We start from the raw sequence: 19,583 nt of genomic DNA on the forward strand, positions 1-19,583 counted from the left end.
TCATTTTTCATAACTAAAATCAAGTGTCTTGGGAAAATTCTTGTTAGAAGTCAATTATATTCATTATGACTTGTACTTTTTTTTCGCTATTATCCTAACATGTACTCCTATTGGTTTTACACCTTCTTGATGTTTGGACTTCAAGTTCGAGATACATTTCATAAGTTATAATAGAAGTGGCTCTTTATTTTGATGAGTTGTTCCCATATCAATGCTTTCAAATATATTTTCATTCTAGGTTCTCACTTTTACATAATATTGAAGTGATCTACGTATATTATCGTTGCTGACAACAATTTCCTTTTGTCATCTCCATTATATTTAGTTATGACATAACTTATTGGGATATCCCATTATATTCATAATTTCACGCATCTGAACCTCTTCTGGGGTTTGTCTATATAAAAAGTCAAATTCATTTATACTCACAAATCATGTGTTAGAAATATTCTAATAGGCAACATAGTTATCATATCAATGACATATGTTATGAAAGATATACAAATTTAAGCAAAAATATTGAAGTTGTTGATACTTCAATCTTATTCAAAGTCATAGATCGTAAACAATCATACTATGGAATATATAAAACATAAATTCATACTTAAATATGAAGAAAAAAATGAGCATCATTTTCAACATTTTTTTCATTAAGAATATTGAAATCTCAAATTCTTTCAAGCATACATAGAAAATCATATACCTTAGGATTGTTGCTTCAACAAGGATGTTGTAGATTAATTATTTTCCAATGGAATATTGAATATTATCGGGCAAGCTTGTGCTACTAATGTGTTATAAAATAATAATGCAAAGAACACAAGAATAATATATGAGAATAAATGGAGATTTCTATTGCATTTATCTTCTTTTCTATCATCATTACAAGTAGTATACTCCTATATATATATATATATATATATATATATATATATATATGGAAATTACATTCCTCATTTTTAATTCATAAATAGGAAAAGGGTTACAATAAGATGAAAGGTGAAGAGTTAAGGAAGATGATAGGTGAAGAGTTAAGGAAGATGACAGGTGAAAGGTCGATTATAATGAACATCCACTTAATAGCATTCATAACAAAACTTAAATTATTATTAATTGTTTCAAGTTTTTTTATTATTTTACATTTTCCCCTCTAAACCATTTTACTTTACCACCCCTCTGTCCTACCATTTTCCTCAAATCAAAATCCTTTTCCTATCACAAAATTAATTATCAAATTCAAACCTCCAAATCAAAATCCCTAAATTAAACCATCCATTTTTCTTCTTTATTAATTCATCAGGCTTTCTACTGTTAGGCAAATTCCTCACCCATTTTCGAGTTTTAGTCTCCCGTTCCTGTAACACCCCAAACCCGGCCTAAACATTATGGCCGAATCTAGCGATGTCTCATGGAATGAAATTTGAAATCAATTTTATCAAGTTAAACTGTTTTCCATTTATTAGCTTCTATATCATTCATCAATTTCAAAATTATTTGCTCATTAATTTGAATCATTTTAAAACATATTCTGTAGCCGAAGCTTTTAAAACTGTGATATTTAAAGAAAATCATTTGCGTTTAGGAAAAACGTTGTATTTAATAAAACTGAGTTTTCATTGCAGTTCAAAAGTTTATGAAAACAGTTAAAATCCAAAATAAATGCAAACCGTCCAAAAGTCCCAAATTACATAAAAAATAACCCATAAGAATAAAGATTAAAAACCATAAATGAAGTTTAAGTAGGGCGATAAACATGTAAATACCGTTAAGTCCTCCGTTGCACAGGTCCTTCTAAGTTTGGGGATTACCTATACAGTTAAAACAGAAAGGGGTGAGTTTATGTAAACTCAGTGTGTAATCCCCACAGAAGACATGCATACAGTCAAACAACAGTCATCAGTTAAATGCAAGCTGGGCCTAAGCCCATTACAGATACAAATACAGTTTAGGCCTTAGCTTATTCAGATACAGTTTCATATATAAATTAGGACCTTAGCCCTTCTCAAATACAGTATGCATATAGTAACAAAAACCAGTATCCTACCCACCAGCCTCTACACACCATCTCCGATCATCCCCACACACCATGTGGGGTTTAAAACACCCACCCAGCCCTACACACCAGGTCGTACCGAATGCGGCATATATCAGTAATATTGTAGCTGAGCTGCTAGATAATAGGCATGAAAGTCTTCCAGTATGCTTCCTCCAATAATCAATTATGCCACCCCAATGCAGATGCAACTAGACATGCTCAATACAAATATATAGGAATACATGCTTACATGCTAAAATTCAGTTATCAGTCATACATGCAGATCAGTAAACATGCATAAATTAACATGCTCAATACATACATCACATATTTAAATCTTACGATTTAGGGTCTAAGTAGTGCTTACTGACCCTACAATAGGTTTACAATCAACTTGGACCACCCGTGCAACTCCAAAAAACAGTTTAACTAAATGGGCCCACACGTCTGTGTGGCCTACAAGCCCAGTTTGGCTTTAGCCCGTGTAGATCACACGGTCTAGACTAAATTTCCACATATCCAAGTGGGCTACCCATGTGAGCCCACACGCCCAGTTCAGTTTAGCCCGTGTGGCCCACACGGCCATATCCCGGCCATTACACGACCGTGTCGTGCGAAGGGCCTGGCTTTTATCGATCACATGCCCGAGTTGTCGCATACGGCCTACCGCACGACCTACCATATGGCCATGTGGCATCGATAGTAAGGTTTTCAGCTTTTGTCGAAAACTCGTTTTCTTGCGTTCCGGGTACACACTTGGTATGTTTTGATGCAAAAGCTATCCCGAGCCTTCCAAAACCTAAAAGTTGACATATCAATACTCAAAATTAGTCCTATAACACAATTTAAATCGAAAAATTGATACTGAAAAAAGTTCAAAACAAGCGTTCAGCGCTTACCCCAAACACTCCAAACGATAGACTATGATTCCGCAAGAGTAGGGACACACCCCTCTCTAATCGCTACTGCCAAAATGTAAATTCAATGTCAATGGAAAGAAACCACACAACTCTAAATGGATTAAACAAAAAGACCACCAATACGAATGAAGTAACACTTACCAAAGTACAGAAACTGCAAGTAGAGAACAGTAATCAAAAACAAAAAGATGATGCCTGTTGGAGAAAAAAACAACAGAGACGAAAAAAGGGAAGGAAACAAAAAAGCACGTTAGAATTTCCAAGAGAGACCAAAATTTTAAAAAGAATAGAAACAAAATTGATTAAGAGATAATCAGGGAAATAACTATTCTGATCACAATCCCTAGATTTCCTCCTCTTACCCCCTATTCAGAATTCCATCACAATCGAAACTCTATCGCAAAGCCGAGCAAAAATAATACCCATGTTCGCGCAGGGATTCGAACACAAGACCTTCAGCAAACCAATGCTCAACTTAACCACCAGACTAGCAGGCTCATTCTGATATGATTTTATAAATAATTTAATATAAGCCCACTAATCAAGTATAAAGCTTAAGTCAAAAAAATACCAAAGTTTACCAAAGACAAGGCTTGAACTTGGGACCTCTTACACACACCCAAAACAATTAACCACTGAAGTAGATACATATTTTGTGTCACATTTTAATAGAAATGAAAATAAGAATTTTGGGGCGTTACAACTCAACCCCTGAAAGAAAATTTCGGCCTCGAAATTTACCTGTTCAGAACAAATGAGGATATTGCTGACATATTACATCTCAGGCTTCCATGTGGCCTCCTCAGTGCTATGATTCTGCCACAGCACCTTTACTAATAGGATAGACTTCTTCTAAAGAACCTTTACATCTCGATCTAGGATCTAAACGGGCTCTTCCTCGATGGTCAAATCTAGCCTTACCTCAATGTCCTCAATAAGGACAATCTAAGTAAGATCAGAGCGGTAACGCCTCAACATCGAGACGTGGAATATGTCATGAATATAGTCTAGCTCTGGAGGTAAGTCTAACTGATAAGTGAATGGTCTCACTCATTTTAGAATCCGGTAAGGCCCAATAAACCTAGGGCTCAACTTGCCTTTCCGACTGAACTTTAGAACCTTCTTCTATGGGGAGACCATGAGAAACACAAAGTCCCCTACAAAATACTCAATCTCACGCCTATTCAAATTTGCATAGGACTTCTGTCTATCAGAAGCCGCCTTTAGATGATTCCTAATCAATCGAACCTTATCCTTAGTCTCGAAAACCAACTTAGGACCCAAAACCCAATGTTTACCCAACTCAATCAAACATAGAGGAGTACGACACTTACGACCATACAGAGCCTCATAAGGTGCCATTTGAATGCTAAACTGGAAGCTGTTATTGTAGGTGAACTCGGCTAGCGGTAAATAATCCTCTCAATTGCCTCAAAAATTGATAACACAACTCCTCAATATATCCTTCAGTATCAGAATCACCCTCTCAGACTGACCATCGGTCTGAAGATAGAATGTAGTACTGAAGTCCAACCTTGAACCCAGAGCCTCATGTAACTTTTTCCAGAATCGAAACGTGAAACGAGGATCCCTATCAGAAATAATTGAGACTAGTACCTTATGCAGTCTCACTATTTCAAAAATGTGGAGCTTCTCCAACTTCTGAAGAGAATAGTCGGTCCTAATCGAAATAAAATGCTCAAACTTGGTCAATCGATCCACGATGACCCAAATAGAATCCTTTTTTATAGGTGTTAGAGGCAACCCACTAAAGAAGTCCATCGTTACTCGCTCCCACTTCTATAGTGGAATCTTAATCGGCTGTAGCAAACCCGAAGGTAATTGATGCTCAGCTTTCACCTGCTGGTATGTCAGACATCGTGCCACAAAATTAGCAACCTCCTGTTTCAACCCTGGCCACCAGTACAGTTCTCTAATATCTCGGTACATCTTATTCCCACCAGGATGCATAGCATAAAAGCTACTATGTGCCTCCCTCAGACTAGACTGCCTCAGATCCCCATCGTTCGGTACACAAATTTGACCACAGAAATAAAGTACTCCATCATTATTCAGCCCAAAGTCTGTAGTGTTGCCACTCTCAACCTGACAGAACTGAAAACCCAACGATTCATCCCCTAACTGCCTAACCCGGATTTGTTCTATCCAAGTCGATTTAACTTGTAGCTCAGCCAACAAACTTTCGTCATCGAACAGATTAAGTCGAGTGAACATCGCTCTTAGATCAGTTATCGCCCTACGACTCAACGCATCAGCCATCACATTAGCCTTGCCAGAGAGGTACTCAATGGTACAGTCATAGTCCTTAAGCGGCTCAACCCATCTTCGTTGTTTAAGATTCAACTTCTTCTGAATCAGGAAGTACTTGAGGCTTTTGTGATCAGTGTAGATAATACACCTCTCACCGTACAGATAGTGCCTCTAGATTTTCAAAGCAAATACTACGGTGGCCAATTCCAGAACATACGTTAAATAGTTTGTCTCATGTGCCTTGAGCTGACAAGATGTATATCCCACAACTTTACCATCCTGCATTAGAACGCAACCCAAACCCACATGCGACGCGTCACTGTAAGCCACAAACTCCTTTTCAGGTTTAGGCTGTATCAAAATAGGAGTCTCAGTTAGAATCGTCTTGAGCTTCTCGAAGCTCTCTTGCTACACATCGATCCAGACAAATGGAACACCGTTACGTAACACCTTCCACAAACAGCCGATAATAACCTGCCAGACCCAGAAAACTGCGAATCTTTGACACATTCTTAGGCTGTTTCCAATCCAGTATAGCCTTGATCTTTCGAAGATCAACTCGAATCCCCTCAGCAGAAACTACATGCCCCAAAAAAGTGACTTCATGAAGCTAGAACTCACACTTACTAAATTTAGCGTAGAGTTATTTCTCTCGCAAAATCTGAAGCACAACTTTAAGATGCTCGTCATGTTCATCCTCAATCTTAGAGTATACCAAAATTTCATCAATAAATACCACAACAAACTAATCCAGATAGGCCTAGAACACTTGGTTTATCAAATCCATAAATGCAGCTGAAGCATTAGTCAACTCGAAAAGCATAACTAGGAACTCGTAATGTCCATAACGAGTCCTAAATGCTGTCTTATGTACATCCACCTCCTTAACCTCAACTGATGGTACTCTGAATGGAGATCAATCTTAGAGAATACAAAATCCCCTCTAAACTAATCAAATAGGTCATCAATCCTTGGAAGTGGATACTTATTTTTAATGGTCAGCTTGTTCAACTGTCGATAGTCTATGCACATATTTATGGTCCCATCCTTTTTCTTAATGAATAGAACTGGCGCTCTCCACGGAAACACACTCGGACGGATGAAACCACGGTCTAACAACTTCTAAAGTTGAGTCTTAAGCTCTGTCAGCTCCTTCAGTGTCATCCAATAGGGGGCGATAGACACTGGAGTTGTACCAGGAAGAAGCTCAATCCCAAATTCCACTTTCAGATTCAAAGGTAAACCCAGTAGCTCCTTAAAAAATACGTTCAAAAAATCCCTTACAGTTTTGATGTCCTTTAAAGTAGAGTCCCTAGAAATGGAAACACTAATATAGGCCAAGAACGCCTCACATCCCTTACGAACCAGTTTCTCAGCCACTAGTGCAAAGATTACATTAGCCAAATAATTTTGACGGTCTCCCATCATGACTACTTTATTGTCCTCCTCAGTTCTCAAGACGACCTTCTTAGTCACACAGTTTAGACTGACATGGTGCTTGACCAACCAATCCATACCCAGAATCAGGTCAAACTCCCCAAACAGAAGCTCTATCAGATTAGCCAGAAATACCAACCCTTGAACATCTAGCGAAACATCTCTATATAGTTTGCTAACCTGAATCGATTGCCCCAGTGGACTCAGTATAGTCATCTCACTAGAAGTACTCTCAACCAAAATCCCCAAGTTTCCAAGCACATTGCTAACTATATAGGAGTGTGTGGAACCTATGTCTATCAAAGCAAAGTAAGGTACATCATAGATTAAGAACGTACCAGTAATGATGTCTAGAGCATCTCTATTCTCTCGGTGACGAGTAGCATAAATAAGAGTAGGTTATCTTGCCTCAGTCTATCCAGCACATCTGCTTGGTGCTCTCTATCTACGGCCCATATGTTACCACCCCAAGCCTGACCACAGCCCCTCGGTGGCTACTGAACTACCTTCTGTGGCTGTGCAATACCAGTGTAATGCCCTAAAATTTTTGTTTTTGATTCTGTGGCGTTTTGACACAAATATCTGTCTATTTCAGTGGTTAAGTGTTCTGGGTGTATGTGGGAGGTCCCAAGTTCAAGTCATGCCTTTGGAAAATTTTGAAATTTCTCTAAGTTAAGCTCACTCTTGTTCAGTAAGCTTTTATTTAATTGTTTGCAAAATCATATTAGAATGGGTCAGCTGGTCTAATGGTTAAGTGGAGTGTTAGTGTGTTGGAGGGCTTGTGTTCGATTCTCTACAATGGCAAAGAGTAGTATTTTTATTAATGTTCGGTCAGAGTTGTGCTAAATTGGGATTCTAAGTTGTGGATGTGTAGTGGGAGTTGAGAGAGAAAATTTAGGGATTGAGATAAGGTAGATGGTGGGATCTGAGTAAAACAGTTTCCCAAAAATTTTCTCTATAAAAAAAAACTGCCATCTTCTCTTCCACTTCTTCTTTTTCATTTTTTTCCACCTTTCTTTCTCTTATTCTCTATTCTCTGCCAAATTTTTTCCCCATTCTTACTGTTGTTTTCATTTTTTTTTGTTTTCCCTACTATCGTTGTTTCGTGTATAACAGCCTGATTTTGGGCCTAGTCGAAACGGTGGTTTTAGGACCACAAATCTGAAATAGAAATAAATATTTTATGATTATTATGAGGTTTATTATATGATTCCATGCTTTTGTGAAAATTTAATGAAGAAATTTTATGAGTAAAGTGTCCAATTTGACTTTAGGGACGTTATGCATGTGAATGAAAAGTTTTAAATTTGGACAAAAATTCATGTCTCGTTTTTGTATGATTGTATGAGTTTATGTCCGGTAATGTCTGGTACCCTTGTTCTGAGATAGAAATTGTATGCAGATGAATTCAAAGCTTATGCAGGAAATTTTTATACGAGGCTCAGTAATAGCTCGTCAGTTCATTCAAGAGTAACAGAATGTGCAGTCATATAAAGTAGATGTTCTGGTAATTGTGTATGATACAAGATATTTTGAATTTATGTTTAGATGTCTATTTGTTAGCAAGTAGGCCGAACAATAAGAATATTCAGAATTATTGCCATCAATGATGATACTAGTATGTTATGAGATAGAGTTACTATAAATTTTGTATCGGGATTGTCATTTTCTCTAAAAAGGGGGATGTTATTTGGATTGTGGTTGATTGTTTGGCAAAAATCCGCATGATTGTTTCAATATGTACAGAGTCCTTATTTGTCAGGTCAACTAAGTATATATGTTCTTGAGAGAGTAATTCAGAATTTTGACAATATGTTCCCACACCGTATACAAAATTTCAAAGGTTATTGGAAAGAGATACGAGGTTAAATCAATTTGTGATTCTAAGAAGTTAGTGAAAGTGATACATAAAAGTTGAAAGCGACTTCAAACTGACATAAGTGATATACATATTTGAAAGTTTAAGATTTTAAATATTAGATCCGACGATAGAGTGTTTCGAGAAGTATTGCCCTCAAATAAGATTCTTTGATGTGGTAGAGGAACTTATGAGAATGACATTTTTTATCTCTTTTCTAGTAAGATTTTCGAGGACGAAAATCCCTAAAGGGGGGAGAATTGTAACAACCCGATTTTGGGCCTAGTCGGAACAGTGGTTTCGGGAGCACAAATCTGACGAGGAAAAAATTATTTTATTATATTTTTATGGTCTAAAATTTCACGAAATTATTTCCTGCAAATCTCGTTTGAAAATTTCGACGTTTGGGCACTCAATTTAGTCAAAATGACTAAATTGTAAAAAGTGCAAAAGTTGAGCACTACATGTTAGAGGTGTCCAATTGTTATGAAACTTTAAATTGGAGGTCCTTAAATGGTAATTAGACCATTGGATAATTTTTTGGACAAAAATAGACATGAAATAAGTGAAATAGGGTATTTTTATGTTAAGGGCATTTTGGTCATTTAGTAATTAAAATGAATTAAAAACAAAATTAAAAGCCAATTTTTGTCCATATTCAACCCCTTGGCCAAAAATTGCATGGAAAAACCATGGCTAGGGTTTTTCAAGCTTCCAAGCTTGATTGTAAGTCTGTACTAGCCCCGTTTTCAATGATTTTTACGTTTTTTAAATCCTCGTAACAAAATCTACCTATTTCTACCATTTATTTGAGTTATGATGAAAGTCTAGGGTTTGACCCATGTTAGAAATTTGTGCATTTTGATGTTTAATGGTAAACTATGCATGTATGGTTGGAAAAACAACTTTTGTTAAGTGATTTTCGGTGAAAACGTCCAAAAGAACTAAATTGTAAAAGTTATAAAATTTGTCATAAAAGTGTGATTTAGTGGAAATTATGGGATTTTCTAGTTATGAAAGTGGTTCGGCTAGGCTTAAAGTGCAAAGAAATTGAATGAAAATCATTTTCTGAGCCTAGGGGCAAAAGTATAATTATAACAAAGTTTAGGGGCAAAAACATTTCCATAATATGATTTTTGGGTCACAATGAATAATGTGACTAATTAATAAGCTAAATGTGATGTGATAGATTAAAGAAAACAAAGATCGGACCTAGAACGGGGGAAAATCGAGAAATTGACGGTTAGGTCCCTTTTTTTGCCATTTTGGTGTCGAGGTAAGCTCACGTGTAAATAATGAAAAGTTGTATAATGTTTTAATGCTTTATTTATGTATGAATTTCTATGTTTAATTGTTGTAATAAATGTATGAACAATATTATGGTCAATGAGAATGACATTGTGAACGAGTTCGACGAATATGTGATATCAAGAAAAATCCCGTTTGAACCTTAGGAATAATTTAGGATACAATGTGACATGTCACTAGGAACTATGTGATTATGAGCTTATGATATTATGTGTATATGTGACTATGTGAATCCGGGTGCTGGTCTTATACGTTTTACCGGTGGCTGGGTAGCCCAGCATGTGTTGTGGGTACCTGCCAGCTTGTGTGAACAGCCCGTGTAGTTACGTCCTGACTGTCAGCTTGTATGAGCAGGCCCGTGATTAGCTCGAGAGTAAGCAATGTGTGATATGTGATATGAGGTAGCAAGTGGCTACATATGAGGCACTATGTGCAAGATTTCCATGTATCCAATAGTATTCCAAGTGTTCAACGGGTAAATCAGTGAATTATGTGACAAGTAAATCAAAGATGAGTACGAGAATGAAATTACTATGAGTGAATAGCCATGTACGTAAGCCTATAACTGTAAATTCATGATTATTGTGGCAATAATTATTTATTATCCATTGTGATTGATAGTGTACACACTTGTGATATTGGATATATGATAAATATAAATGATGATTACGTGTTAGGCTTTTGGGCCGAATTGAAATGTGATCTAATATGTTTATATGCTTAAATTGTATTTCAACAGGTATGTTAAGAACGAGAAAGCATGCGAATATATTCCGAACGGTACAGGTTTGTACACAGAACTCATGTAAAGTGAATTTGGTAAATGATGAATATGTGGTAAGAATGCATACGAAAAAGTTATGCTGTGAAATATTGATAACCTTGTGACTAAAGATCTACATTTATGATCAATGGTTATATGATAAGAATTGAAAACTAATCATGTGTTGGGCTTATGAGCCTAATTGAATTGTGATATAATACGATGTATATACTTAAGCTGTGATTCAATAGATATGTGAAAGATTATAAAGCTATATAAGAAAATTATGATTACTCGTAAATGATGTACATGTTGTTAGGCGAGTTGAAATAACTTGCTAATAATGTGATATGCTATAATGGGGAAATTATGGTTGCTAGTATAATGCCAAGACATACAATTAGTGTTTGTAGGATAAAAGAGTAAACATTATGAATGAGTAAGTGATAATTATGGGATTTAATGCAAATTGTAATAATAGTATCATTACAGATGAATAAAGTAAATAAATGTTAGTAGTTGTATATTATTTGCATATGAACTTACTAAGCTTTGAAGCTTACTCCCCTTCCTTTCCCATGTTTTATAGGTTAATTTAGCTAGCTTGGGTTGGAGACCACCGGAGATGCCATCACACTATCAAGCTATCACTTGGGTATAAGTGAACACAAGTATTTTAAGTTTATGGCATGTATAGGGACTTCGTCTTTTGATTAATTATGTCATTATCAATTTGGCCAACTGTGTTAGCTTATAGTGATTTGGTGATTCATTTTATATATGGCCATGACATATGGTTCATATTGATTATTTGGTTGTAAACCTATTCATATATGTATGCATGTGCCAATGTCATACATGATGTGGTTAAAATTGTTTGGCATGGATAGATTGTGGATGTGACTATGGATGTTCGATGATGGAATTGTGAGTGAGTGGCATGATAATAACTAAGACATGAGTATGTTACATGGAAGTAAACTTCAACTCTTAGTGCATGCAAATTTATGAATTTGGCTTGACAAAGTATGAAGTTTTATGCATGTATTAGTAAAGATAGAATGATCATGATCATGTCCTGTTTGTGTATGTTTTAAGTGCTCAATTATGCTATGTTAAATGCCCTTGAAGTCACGTATATGTTTGTGCAAATAAGGGTGGCAATTGGCTTGGAAAATATCCTTGTAATTGTCCATACGGGTAGACACACGGGCATGTGTCTAGGCCGTGTGTGACACACGGTCTGTCCCATGGGCGTGTGATCGGGCCATGTGTCCCCTGCACCCTAATTAATGCAAACAGAATGCCCAATAGTAAACACATGGGCAAAGACACAGTCGTGTGTCTCAGCCGTGTGAAAGACACGGCCTCAGAACATGGGCTTGTGCCTAGGCCTTGTGAAGACTACACTTAATTTTTGGAATTTAATTTTCCACACGGCCTAAGCACACGGGCGTGTGACTTGGCCGTGTGACCTTATTTTGTTGATGATGTCATAGTCAGAGAGTTACACGGGCTAAAGACACGGGCGTGTCCCAAGCCACACGGGCATGTGTAAACACACTGCCTACCCACACGGGCTGTGACACTTCAAAGTATGAAAAATTTTCCTAAGTGTAGTAAAAGTTCCAAATGTTTTCAGTTTAGTCTCAAACCACTTCCAACGTATGTTTTGGGTCTCGTAGGTCCATATAAGAGACAATTTGCATACGCATGAATGGAATCGATTTGAATGAAAATTTTATGACCTGTTTTTGTATGATTGGTCATGTTTAAGTCCCATAATGGCTCATATCCTGTCCCAACATCGGACACAGGTAAGGGGTGTTACATCGCATTTCGTTCTTCGACACTTTTTTGTGTGTTATCGGTAAGTGTAGTAAGTATCGTTTTTCATTTTGGGTTATGGATAATGGTTAATAGGATTCGTTTTATGGTTGGAAAAGGTTAAAAGGCTGAAGTTATTCGATCGGTGTCGTGGTGGTGAAGAGACTTCACTGTTCAACCTAAGGTAATCTTTTGTTATTCGATAGATGAATACCCTATTTCGAGTTTAGTTCAATTTGATTTTTTAAGTGATTAACAGAGTGAAATATTGATCAATTTTAGGTTAGGGATTGCTTGGAGTTTCTTTTACATCAAAAGTGATACAGGTGTGTACCCGAAAACGCAGAAAATAGAGTTTCGGTGAAAGTCAAAAACCCCACTGTCGACGCCACATGGGCGTGTGGTCACCCGTGTGATCAACACAGGTGTGTGATCGATGAGGCCAGGCCGTGCGCGTAAGACACGTCCGTGTGATTGCTAGGTAGGCCGTGTGAGACACACGGGCTAGACGAATTTAAGTCATGTGGGCCACACAGCCGTGTGGGCCACACGAGTAGTCCACACGGGTGTGTGGGATTTTTGGCCAGGCCGTGTGGATAGGTAGATGTGGTCTATGTGGGCCCCACGGGCGTGTGGACCTACACGAGTAAGCTACATGGGCGTGTGAGCCCATTTTCACTGAATTAATTGCTAAGGTTGCACAGGTCACCCAAGTCAACTATGAACCTACTGTAGGGTCGGTAAGCATCACTTAGACCCCTAATTGTGTGAACTAACTGTTTGATTTATATATATTGAACATGATGATAGTATGCATGTAAACTGAACTGGTTATATGTACTGATATCATGAGATAGCATGTCATGATTTGTATGTTGCATTCCATGAGGTTGGGTTGATTATATTTGGAGAAAGTGTTCTGAAATGCTCTTAAGCCTAATATACTAGCAGCTCAGCTGCAAATTACTATTTTGTGTCGCATTCGGTATTACCTGGACTGTAGGGATGGGTGGGTTGATTTAATCCCCACATAGAGTGTAGGGTAGGACAGAGATGGTGTGTAGACGCTGGTTGGGTAGGAATTTGTTACTGAGTACAGCATGACTGCTACTGATACTGTGATGGGCTAAGGCCCTAATGCATACTAATACTGTGATGGGCTAAGGCCTTGCTGCATATTTGATATTGTACTGAGATGTGCTAAGGCCCAAACCATTACTCATACTGAAAGGGGCTTGGGCCCAAAACTGTATATTACTGTGCACTATGTCTACTATTGTTTTTTTTTGTGGGATTACACACTGAGTTTACGTAAACTCACCCCTTTCTGTTTAATGTGCACAGGTAATCTCCAGACCTAGACGGATCAGTGCGGCAGAGAACACGATGGTGACCATAGTTTTTGGACTTTACATTTTTTTAAATTATGTTTTATGGTTTTATTATTATTAGGATGTAATTTGAGGACTCTTGGGACTTTTGCTTAAATTTGGTTTTTATTTATTTTTTTCGAATTATAATTGCTAGTCATAGGAAGTTTGCTTTTCAAAAAGCTAATGTATTTTCTAAACTCACAATTACTTGAACTACTTTATTTTAAGAGCTTCTGCAATGAGAAACGTTTTAAAGAAAATGTTTTAAATAAGTAAAACGATTTCCTTTAGAACTAATAAGAGATTGAGAAAAGTATTAAACGACAAATGTATTATCACATCAACATAGTTTTCAAACACCCTATCATGTGACATTGCCAGATTCAGCAATAACGTCTAGGCCGAGTTTGGAGTGTTACATTTAGTGGCATCAGAGTGAGGTTACAAAACTCAGCTGTAGATTAGGGGTTTTAAATTTGGTCTTTTAAGAATTCGTTTTCAAATGACTTAAAATGTTTCTTCTGAGTATATAGTACACTGAGTCTTCGGAGCCGATCCTGTATGTATTCTGAAGCTGATATATTCTTTAATTTAAAATACTATACTATTCTGAAGCTACTATAAGTAGTATACTGTGAAAATACTCTAGTTAGTATATAATGAAAATTGTAGTTAAACTAAAACTATAGTAAACTACTAGAGACTGCGACAAATGAAAACAAATTTTGAACTACTGAAACTGTTTCCATAAAACATCTACTAATAACTATTGAATTGTAACTAAATCATAAAACTATTAATATAGATAAACGCGACTAGACAATAAGCGCACGAGGTACTGGCGAAGGGTACTAGAGGCCGAGGTAGAAGCTGTAGAGGGGCTCGAGCTGAGTCCTCTTCACTAGTCAGTATGCCAAATCAGGACACTAGTGAGACGCCGGTGTCGCCTGTCACTGAGACTGGGTCATAAGACTGTGTAGCTGGGGACGACGCACTACCCCAAGCCATGTTAAGGATATTGGAAAGGGTCGCTGGGCCCAATACTAGATCTGGAGGCTGAGGGTCAGCTACGAAACGACTCTGATCCAATAGAGATGAAGTTTTCAGAGGAATCACTAGAGTCGCCCCTAATGTGGCTGAGTACTGGATAGAGGCTATAGAGCGGATTATGGATGACCTGGATTGCACCCTTGAGCAGAAACTAAAGGGTGCGGTCTTTCTGCTATGGGATGAGGCTTATTAGTGGTGGCTGACTGTTAAGGAGGGCACGCAGCCCGAACGTCTGACCTGAGAGTTCTTTAAGACTGTATTCTAGGGAAATATGTAGGGACGAGTTACGTGGATACCCGTAGGAGGGAGTTCCTGAACCTTACTCAGGGAGATTAATCTATGGCTGAGTATGAGGCCGAATTTTTGCGACTGAGCCACTATGTGTGAGGCATGGTGGCGACTGAGTATGAGCGATGCGTCTACTTTGATGATGGCCTTAGGGATAACTTGAGGGTTCTGATAGCTCCGTAGAGGGAGTAAGATTTTTTTGCCTTGGTCGAGAAGGCGAAGATCACTGACGAGGTTAAGCGCACTGAGCGCAAAAATCGTGATAGAGAGAGAGGTAGGAACAAGATGGATTCGGAGCCCTTGAGTTCTGTACAGAAGCCTAAGAAAAATGCCATAGTTGATGGGCCAGTCAGAGTTGGGCCCCCTGTTACTACAACTGGACTGCAGCCATGTATCGATTGTGGTAGACGCTATCAGGGCGAATGTTGAAGGAGGACTAGAGCATGCTTGAGGTGTGGATTGTTGGATCATCGTATTAGGAAGTTTCCATTCAAGGCCAATCAGATGCAAGCTCAAGGTACTAGTACTGTACAACCACAGAGGGTAGTACAACAGCTGCCGAAAGGCTATGGTCAGGCTAGGGGTGGTAACAGTATGAACCGTACCACGTAAAGTCTCAAGCGAGAGTCTTTGAATCGAGGCAAGACAGTCTAATCTTGTTTATGCTACATATTGCGGAGAGGACAGAGATACTCTGGACGTTATCACTGGTATGTTCCTTATTTTTAATGTACCATATTTTGCTTTGATAGATGTAGGATCTACCTATTCCTATATAGCCTACTCTGTTTCTGAAAAGCTGGGGTTATTAGTTGAGAGCACTACGAGTGAGGTCACCATACTAAGCCTCCTGGGGCAATCGATTAGAGTTAGCAAACTATATAGAGATGTTCCTTAAAGGTTCAAGGGACGGTATTTCTGGCTGTATTGATGGAGCTTTCATTTGGGAAGTTTGATATGATATTAAGGATAGATTGGTTGGTGCGACAAAGAGGGTCGTCTTGAGAACTGAGAAGGATAATGAGGTAGTTATGGTTGAGAAGCACCAAAATTATTTAGCTAATATGATCTCTGCACTAGTAGCGGGAAATTTGGTTCATAAGGAATATGAGGCATTTTTGGCCTACGTAAGTGTTTTTGATTCTGAGGACATTATTGTTAAAGACATTAGAATGGTAAAGGATTTTTCGGACGTCTTTTCTGAAAAGTTACCAGGGTTACTTCCGAATCGTGAAGTGGAGTTTAGGATAGAGCTCCTTCCTAGTACAGCTTCAGTGTTATCACTCCCTACCGAATGGCACCGAAAGAGCTTACGGAGCTTAAGGCTCAGATTCAAGAATTATTGGATCGTGGGTTCATCCGTCCTAGTGTGTCTTCGTGGGGAGTACCAGTACTGTTTGTTAAAAAGAACGATGGATCCATGCAGATGTGTATCGACTACTGTCAGCTGAACAAGCTGACCATTAAGAACAAGTGTCCACTTCTGAGGATTGATGATCTATTTGACCAGTTTCGAGGGCCGTTTATGTTCTCCAAGATTGACTTGCGTTCTGAGTATCATCGGTTGAGAGTTAAGGAGGTTGATATGCATAAGACGGCATTTAGGACTCATTATGGTCACTACGAGTTCTTAGTGATGCCATTTGGACTGACTAATGCACTAGCAGCTTTCATGGATTTGATGAACTGAATATTTCAACCTTATCTGGATCAGTTTGTTGTGGTGTCTATCGATTATATACTAGTTTATTCGAGGACTGAGGATGAGCATGACGAGCACCTTAGGGTTGTTCTTCAGACCTTAATGGAGAAGCAGCTCTATGCTAAGTTTAAAAAGTGCGAGTTCTGGTTACGTGAGGTGACATTTCTGGGTCACGTGGTTTCTGCTGAGGGGATTCGTGTTGACCCTTAAAAGATTGAGGCTGTGTTAGACTGGAAGCAGCCTAGGAATGTGTCTAAGATTCGTAGTTTTTTGGGACTAGCGAATTATTATTGGTGGTTTGTAGAAGGCTTCTAATTGATTACAACACCCTTAACTAAGCTGCTACATAAGGGTGTACCATTTGACTGGACGGATGTATAGCAAGAGAGCTTCGAGAAGCTAAAGACTGTACTGACTAAGGCTTCTGTTCTGCTACAACCTAAATCTAGAAATGGGTTTACAGTTTATAGTGATGCATCACATGCCGATTTAGGATGTGTGTTGATGTAGGATGGTAAGGTGGTAGCATATGCGTCTCGTCAGCTTAAGACACATGAGGCAAATTATCTGACGCATGATTTGGATTTGGCCGCTGTAGTTTTTGTTCTGAAAATCTAGAAGCACTATTTGTATGGTGAGAAGTGTGTCATCTACACTGATCACAAGAGCCTCAAGTACCTTCTTACTCAGAAGGAGCTGAATCTTAGACAGCGTAGATGGGTTGAGCTGCTTAAGGATTACGGCTGTACCATTGAGTACCATCTTGGCAACGCTAATGTGGTGGCTGATGCATTGAGCTGTAGGGCTATGATAGATTTGAGAGCGATATTCGTTCGACTTAGCTTGTTTGACGATGGGAGTTTGTTGGCTGAGCTGCAAGTCAAACCAACTTGGATTAAGTAGATTAAAGGTAAATAGCTAGAGAATGAGTCTTTAGGTCTTCGGTTCCAATGGATTGAGAGTGGTAGCACTACGGACTTTGGGTTGAATTCTGAGGGTGTGATATATTTCTGAGGCTGGATTTGTGTGCTGAATGATTCCTATTTAAGACAGTCTATACTGAGAGAGGAGCATAGTAGCCCTTACGCTATGCACCTTGGTGGGAATAAGATGTACCGAGATCTTTCAGAGTTGTACTGATGGCCAGGATTGAAATGGAAGGTTACTGATTTTGTGGCTAGATGTCTGACATGCCAACAGGTTAAGGCTGAGTATCAACTACCTTCGGGTTTGCTGCAGCCGGTTAAGATTCCATTATGGAAATGAGAATAGATAACGATGGATTTCATTAGTGAGTTGCCTTTAACACCCACTAAGAAGGATTCAGTATGGGTCATCGTGGATTGATTAACCAAGTTCGCTCACTTCATACTGGTTCGTACTGATTATTCTTTGCAAAAGCTGGCGATGCTTTATATTTATGAGATAGTGAGACTGCATGGGGTACCGATTTCGATCATCTTTGATAGGGATCCTCGTTTCACGTCTCAGTTTTAGAGAAATTTGCATAAGGCTCTGGGTTTAAGGTTGGACTTCAGTACCGCATTCCATCCTCAAACCGATGGTCAGTCTGATAGGGCGATTCAGATACTGGAGGATATGTTGAGGATCTGTGTTATTGATTTCCGAGGCAGTTGGGAGGACTATCTGCCACTAGCAGAGTTTGCTTACAATAACAGTTTCCAGTCCAGCATTCAGATGGCACCTTACGAGGCTCTGTATGGTCGTAAGTTTCACACTCCCTTATGTTGGACTGAGTTGGGTGAATGACGTGTTCTAGGTCTTGAGTTGGTCTCTGAGACAGAGAATAAGGTTAGATTGATTCGGGATAGTTTGAAAACAGCTTCTGATAGGCAGACATCTTATGTAGACCTGAAAAGACGCGAGATTGAGTATTCTGTGGAGGACTTCGTATTTCTTAAGGTCTCGCCATGGAAGAAGGTTTTGAGGTTTGGTCGTAAGGGCAAGTTGAGCCCTAGGTTTATTGGGCCTTACAGAATTCTGAAGCGAGTAGGATCGGTCGCTTATCAGTTGGAGCTACCTCCAAAGCTAGACTGCATTCATGATGTGTTTCATGTCTTGATGTTGAGGCACTATCGCTCTGATCCTACTCATATTTTCCTTGTTAAGAAGATTAAGGTTAAGCCAGACTTGACCTTTGAGGAGGAGCCAGTTCAGATTCACGATCGCAACGTTAAGGTTCTGAGAAGGAAATCCATTCCACTAGTAAAGGCCCTATGGAGGAATCATAGCACTAAGGAGGCCACGTGGGAACCTGAGGAGTCGATGCATCAGTAGTATCCTCATCTATTCTGATCAAGTAAATTTCGAGGAAGAAATATTCTTTTAGAGGGTAGAGTTGTAATGCTCCAAAATTTTTGTTTTTGATTCTATGGTGTTTTGACGCAAATATTTGTCTACTTCAATGGTTAAGTATTCTTGGTGTATGTGGGAGGTCCCAAGTTCAAGCCATGCCTTTGGCAAATTTTGAAATTTCTCTAAGTTAAACTTCACTCTTGTTCAATAAGCTTTTATTTAATTGTTTTCAAAACCATATCAGAATGGGTTAGCGGGTCTAGTGGTTAAGTGGAGTGTTAGTGTGTTAGAGGGCTTATGTTCGATTCTCTGCGATGGCAATAAGTAGTATTTTTGCTTAAAGTTCGAACAGAGTTGTGTTGAACTAGGATTCTGAGTGGTGGATGTGTAATGGGAGTTTAGAGAGAAAATTTAGGGACTGAGATAAGGTATGTG

Source organism: Gossypium arboreum, chromosome 5 (assembly GCF_025698485.1).
Source record: "Gossypium arboreum isolate Shixiya-1 chromosome 5, ASM2569848v2, whole genome shotgun sequence".
NCBI lineage: Eukaryota > Viridiplantae > Streptophyta > Magnoliopsida > Malvales > Malvaceae > Gossypium > Gossypium arboreum.